Here is a 6,842-nt window from a genome sequence, read left to right on the forward strand (position 1 = left end):
GTTGACACACTCTTCTTCAGATTGACGCCGCCCCTGAAAAGGGGCTCTCGTGGCTGGGGGTATGTCCTGCCGGTGACGAATGTTACTGAAAAATAGTGTGGTTACTACTTAGGTCTAGACACCGAATCCCCAGATCCCCAAGATCTTTTGTACTGTACATATGTCTTCAAATTGCCATTTCCCAGTTGTCCATTGATATTTCACTGCTTCATTTACCTTGATTTTATCTTAATTTCGGGCATTCGTCGATTTGCTGTGATGGTCTTAGACAATTCCTTTGGGATGAGGTTGGTAGGCCCATGCCTTTTTCCACACAGATTGCGACCCATTTTAGTTGACTAACAACCTAGTATATAATACACTGGTTAAGTCAAGAGATGAAGACAAGGGAAGGTCTGGAAAGAGTGTCTGAGAAAGTTATATATATATATATATATATATATATATATATATATATATATATATATATATATATATATATATATATATATATATATATCTCAATTTGACTGCATATATCAACTGACTGATAACGACTATCAAGGCCTACTTCAAGGAGAAAGATGGTGATCAATACCACGAATATAAATCAAAACAAAGAAATTTGCGGAAACATTATCAACGAGACTACTGTATTACAATATTCCCCCTCACGACGTACAAGGGCAAAAAGAACTGTAGCCTGCACGCCTCACTATAATGAACAAGCTAACATCATATCTGAATGTGGAAAGCAACACAATGATCAAAGAGAAATGACCAGTGCTGCTTTTACTTACATTGGCCAAGCGATGAGTATACCCTTTGACCTCAACATCCAGTATATCTCAAAAAGCAACCCAGGAAATAGTACTATCTTCTGCTTGGATCATTTTCCAGTAATCGTGTCATATCTGAAGCAATGTCCATTGGCATAAAGCACCCATCTCTTCCCCTTCAAGCAATGAACTGCATTTTACCCTCTGCCAGACACCGGCAAATTCCAACTTGCAGTGGGTGGTGATGGTAGGCCTATACAAATACAGATCTCATTTGTCTAGAAGGAACTCATTTGCGAGGCCACTTCCACAGCTAAAAAGTAGTGGACGTATGCAATAAACTTTTCACGTGTCAAAACATCTTGTTATTACTGGCTATAGTCTAGCAATAGGTCCTTAGAGCCCAAAAAACTCCCCCAAATTCTGTTGTTTTGAGAAATACAATTGGAATTTGGGAAGAATACATCAAGGAATTCCACGTGTTCCATTTCTGCATAAACCTATCTGTACCACACCACCTGGTTGGCTAGGAATTTGGAAATAATAAAAGACTCCATTGATGCGACTAGTTCTGCCTACATTGCAATAAAACGCATTTGAGCTGTTGTAAGGAGGATCTAACTCCCACATTTCTTCTTGAACCAATCAAGTCTGCTTAAAAATATTGCACATTCATTTGCATTGTTCCATGTGACGTGATGATTGATGTGAAACTATTATTTTTACATAATTTTCATGTTTTCTAGCAGTTTTTTTTAAGAATGGGGGACTGGCCAAATCACCCCAGTCCAGGCAATGTATGTTACCAGCTTTTCAGGCTGCCGCAAGATATGGGTCTCTCTCTCTCTCTCTCTCTCTCTCTCTCTCTCTCTCTCTCTCTCTCTCTCTCTCTCTCTCTCGGGCAGGACTTCATCACAGCAATGAGGGTTGCAGACAATTCCAGACAGTCAGTAACAACCATTGCAATGCCATTTTTGTTCCAGTGAGGTGTGCAAAGTTACTGAAATTTGCAAAAGGCCTTACTAGACTGCTGAGTGGCAATGGGTTACACTGAGGTCTGATCAATTGTTCTCTGACTGCATGACTCCTTCCACCCATTCGGATAACTCTTTGCAAGTGATATGGAGCTATCAGTTGCCGTTGTGGCCACTTCCTTTCCCAGAGATGAAGACTTGTCGAAATGCTGACCAATACAGGCTTTTATCATTACCTTGCAATGAGTTTAGGATGGTAAGCTAAGTATTATTTTGTTATCAAACTTACCCACCTAAAAGAAACTGGGCATTTGATCTAGTTGTGCATTATTAAGCAGCACAACTGACAAGCAACAAGATCTACAGGAGTGTTGCAGAATTTGTGAAAAATCTATGGGAACCACTCTGCATTTTTCATTCTCGATGTAACAAAATTATTGATCTTTGATATATTAAAAGGGTTCTAGTCATTTCTGGGCGAAGGCCAGACTTATGTGAGGGCAACAGCTCAATGAGAGAGCATTGTACTCGCTTCTGCAAGGTCCATGGTTCGATCCAGTCATGTAATCTACCAGTCAACCAAACTGTGAATGAGTAATGGCGTTCACTGAGGTCAAAGAAGAGAGTTAGTACGATGTTGTGAGCTGGAAGGCTCTACAGTAGTCTTCTTCTGAAAGGACGCTTGATTAAAAAGTGCATATTGAGACAACTTTAGTTGTAAAAGTTCTTGCAAACTTTTCTCCACGATTCATACAGGAAAAAAAATTTATTTTCAAATCGGCCTACGTTAAATCTACGTCAGGGCGAGACCACCGGTTTGCCTTTAATCAGCCTTGGACCAAGAAAAGAAAGAGAACAGAACTTCGAGGGGGACATTGACACTCGTCGTGACCCCGTCATCATCAATTCATGTCATCAGCGTCGCCCAGAGACTATCACTCGCTCCTTCTGAATAGGTTTCATCGCCATTTCGTAGACTCATGTAGGAGATCAGGTGACGTGGCCTGGAGGCACCGTGGGAGCCAGGACCCCGGAGGATTGGCAATGGGAAGAGGCGAATGTATTCGAGAAGGAAGAGGGGTGAGGGGCGGCTTCGGGGGCGGGGTGGGGGTGGGGAGAGGAGCTTTCAGTAAGAGCAGTAGACTAAATCGTAGACTGCTCTAGCTGTGTTGAGGGAGGGGTGGGGAGGGGGATTGTGGTGGGGATGATGAGGGGAGTCCAGGCGAAGGCCAATGCTTGCCCACCCCTTCCCCACATCCTCCCCCCAGGCCCCCAACAACCCCCTAATACATAACAATGTCATCCCTCGTCGCGGCCACTTAACCCGCCCGCATAAGTCCCTAAACCACATCATCGTTCAGCCCTCCTCAATAACTACAGCTTCGAACACTATAGATAGGATGTTTCAGTCGGCGCTGGAGTAAATTGCTGTCTATAAACTCATGAGGGCTGTGGCATTTCTCTTTAAAAACTTCACGCCGTCATCGCCGAGTCGTCGTGAACGGCATAACGAAAGGATGACGCCGGCGCGTCTTCATAACAGCTCCTCTGACTAGTACCATAGCACAAATCAGCGAGGTTTGTCGATGTTTGCCGCTATTAAACATCTAATGGCTTCGCTGTCTGTTCAGAAAGTAGAAGGGAAAGCATGAATTAAGATAACGAATCGATATAACACGCCTAGGCGTTCAAGATGTAATTTTTTTTCATTAAATAACATCAGACATGTACGTACACACACTGACTTGCCAACTCTGTGTACGTCAAACTTGCTCTCGATTCACTGAATTACGATTTGTGACTTTCTACTGATGTTGGATCCTTAAATCTCACGGTATTATTCGTATTGCATTAAACCTTCTTTTAGCAATCGTCTCATGGACAACTTTCTGTGCTAAAGATTATTTTTTCATCTTAGACACTACTAAGTGATTCCATTTTTACCAAGAATGATTTTTTCCACTTAGAACCTACCGAGGGATTTTAATTTTGGAACCTGCCAAGGATTTTTTTTTTAGTCTGTAAAAGAAAACGATTGTGCCGGTTTTGTCTGTCCGTTCGCACTTTTTCTGTCCGCCCTCAGATCTTAAAAACTACTGAGGCTAGAGGGCTGCAAATTGTGATGTCTATCATCCACCCTACAATCATCAAACATACCAAACTGCAGCCCTCTAGCCTCAGTAGTTTTTATTTGATTTAAGGTTAAGGTTAGCCATAATCGTGCATCTGGCAACGATATACGATAGGCCACCACTGGACCGTGGTTGAAGTGTCATGGGCCGCGGTTCACACAGCATTATACCGAGACCACCGAAAGAGAGATCTATTTTCGGTGGCCTTGATTATCCGTTGTACAGAAGACTCTGTATTTCTGTGCCTTGTCAAGTGACTGAAGTTACTGAAACTGACAGATTTTAAAGAACGAAAGGAGCAGGGTATTTTTTCTAAGGGAGCTGAATAGCAGATCGTGTTACTTCCGACATCAATTTTATTTCTGCAAACTTTGAAATAAGAAAATTCATAATGACTTGAATATAAATCTCTCTTATGGAGTTTTCTTTTACTTACAAGTCTGTGAAATTGAACAATAGCATCCAAATGTAATCTTATCATGAATGACGCAAAAATTTCAGAATGGGATTCTGGCTCTTGTTTATTATTATTATTATTATTATTATTATTATTATTATTATTATTATTATTATTATTATTATTATTATTTATTATTATTATTATTATTCAGGAGACGACCCTTATTCATACCAAACAAGCCCAAAGGGGGCCATTGACTTGAAATTCAAGAAGCTTCCAAAGACTATAGCATTCATTAGAAAGGAGTAACAGAAAGAAGAGATCAGTTATTAGAAAATAAAAATAATTTTTAGCAAATAAATAGAAATGTAAGTAAAATAAAGGGGAATTATTTTAGGGTAGTAATGCACTATTGCATCTTCGCTTGAACTTTTGAAAGTTCCAATTGCAATACATCCTCAGCAGGGATATTGTTCCACAGTCCGACGGTGTGAGGAATAAAGGACCTCTGGAACTGCATACCGGTGCTCTGTTCAGTAAATCTTGCTGCTCTCGGCATGAATAGTCCCCAAATAATAGTCCCATAATAAGAAAGACCAGAGGTCAGGAGGATCTAGAGGAAATTCCCAAGATTTTGGCCCTCAAGACCTGTGACCGTGAAAAGGAGGTCAAGGTCAAACATATTTTGGGAAGATAACCCCAACCGTAGAATACTTGTTTGCTGAGTTTCGTCGGAATCTGCAGCTTTGAGAAATAGGTCAGTATGAACATATTTATGAAGTGTAAGCGATAATATTCAAGGCGTCTACCTTCCAAGTTATTTGAAAATCGGAGAAAACTGGATGATAATAATAATAATAATAATAATAATAATAATAATAATAATAATAATAATAATAATAATAATCTTCGATTGGTCGAATGTAATAACATTATTTATTTATTTTGGAAAAATGAAACTATATATACATACATATATATATATATATATATATATATATATATATATATATATATATATATAGAGAGAGAGAGAGAGAGGGAGAGAGAAAGTGACTGTTGACTGGTTTGACTGATTTACTTTGTCGAGGATTCAATGGAAAAGTGATTCCGAACTGAATGAGATCGTTATAGCAGACTGTGACGTAATAATAATTACGATGAGAAGAAGAAGAAGAAGAATAAGAGGAACAGAGAGAAGAATAAGAAGAAAGAGAAGAACATCATTGATGCAAACATTTCTTGATCCGCGCGAGAAAAAATGTCTACGGAAATTCTACCCAGTTTTCAATAAACCTCCTTTCGTCACCTTCGAATATATAATAATAATAATAATAATAATAATAATAATAATAATAATAATAATAATAATAATAATAATAATAATAATGACTCTGTCGCATGGTAAGGGTCGATTGCAGTAGTTGGTTCAGGGAAAGAACGACATATATCCCAACTGCATGGTAAAAGTAAAATGTTGACACATCGGCATATCTAGAGCTCGAATCCTTGGATAAGTAGTTTGCCCGCATAAGATTACTATCAATCATTAACATGAGTCTTTGCCCTTCAGGAAGGCAGTCATGGTATACATTCGAGAGTAAAATCCTTCAAAGCTGTTCAGAAAACCATCTGAATTCCCGTTGCACCGACATATGTGATAGGTCATTTTATCCTCTCTCTCTCTCTCTCTCGTCGATGATCATTTTTAGTACGAAAGCAGTTTTTTTTCATGAGAAATCGGTCTCTCTCTCTCTCTCTTTTTCTCTCATGCGAGTTCGAAAGTGCTAGACGCACTCCTTCAGAGGGGCAGAAATCTTGTGGGACGCAGATTCTCCCCTAAAAGAATAACCTGTACTTCGTCTTCCTTCTACTTCCAAATTATGGGCCTCACCTATAAGACTTCCGTTTTCCCCATAGTCTTCCCACCTTCCATTATTAGGTAACCGGATCTGCGTGTTATTATTATTCTTGAGATCTTTATGAAATTTGTCAGGAGGGTGGCCCAATGGATTCTTGGTTATTGGCCTACTTAATAAAGACATAGGCCTACTTTCAAAGTCACGAAGTACCAAGCATGGCGGTCAAGATCATGGTACTATTTCACTTGCCTATCAGTTTCAACTTGTTGGTCACCTCGAAATCTTGAACATCTATATCCATATCTAAATGTAACTGGCAAATTCCAGTATTTTTTATCATTTTCGGTGTAACGCTCAAGCCAGAAGTGACATTATTTATACCGGTCAGCAAAGTTCTCATTTGCTCTAAGGAGTTTAAACCGATAAAAAAATACCCGAAATTGTGAAGAATTTTAACTTTGATGAAAGCAAATGTCTACGGGTTTTTATTCAAAATTTCAAATGACTGTTATCTACAGTAGTGATCTTTGAGATAAAAGGAATCCTTTCATTGGCAACTGATTAATGTCTATTTATCATTATTATCAAAAGAAGGATGAAGACAAACACAAGCGGTTGTTTATTATACATATTGCATTTCTGGGATATTTCGACGTTCAATCAAAGAACCTATTTTCTTCTTCTTCATCTAAGGACGGGAGATAACTAGACCTACT

This window comes from Macrobrachium rosenbergii, chromosome 33 (assembly GCF_040412425.1).
Source record: "Macrobrachium rosenbergii isolate ZJJX-2024 chromosome 33, ASM4041242v1, whole genome shotgun sequence".
NCBI classification, from domain to species: domain Eukaryota; kingdom Metazoa; phylum Arthropoda; class Malacostraca; order Decapoda; family Palaemonidae; genus Macrobrachium; species Macrobrachium rosenbergii.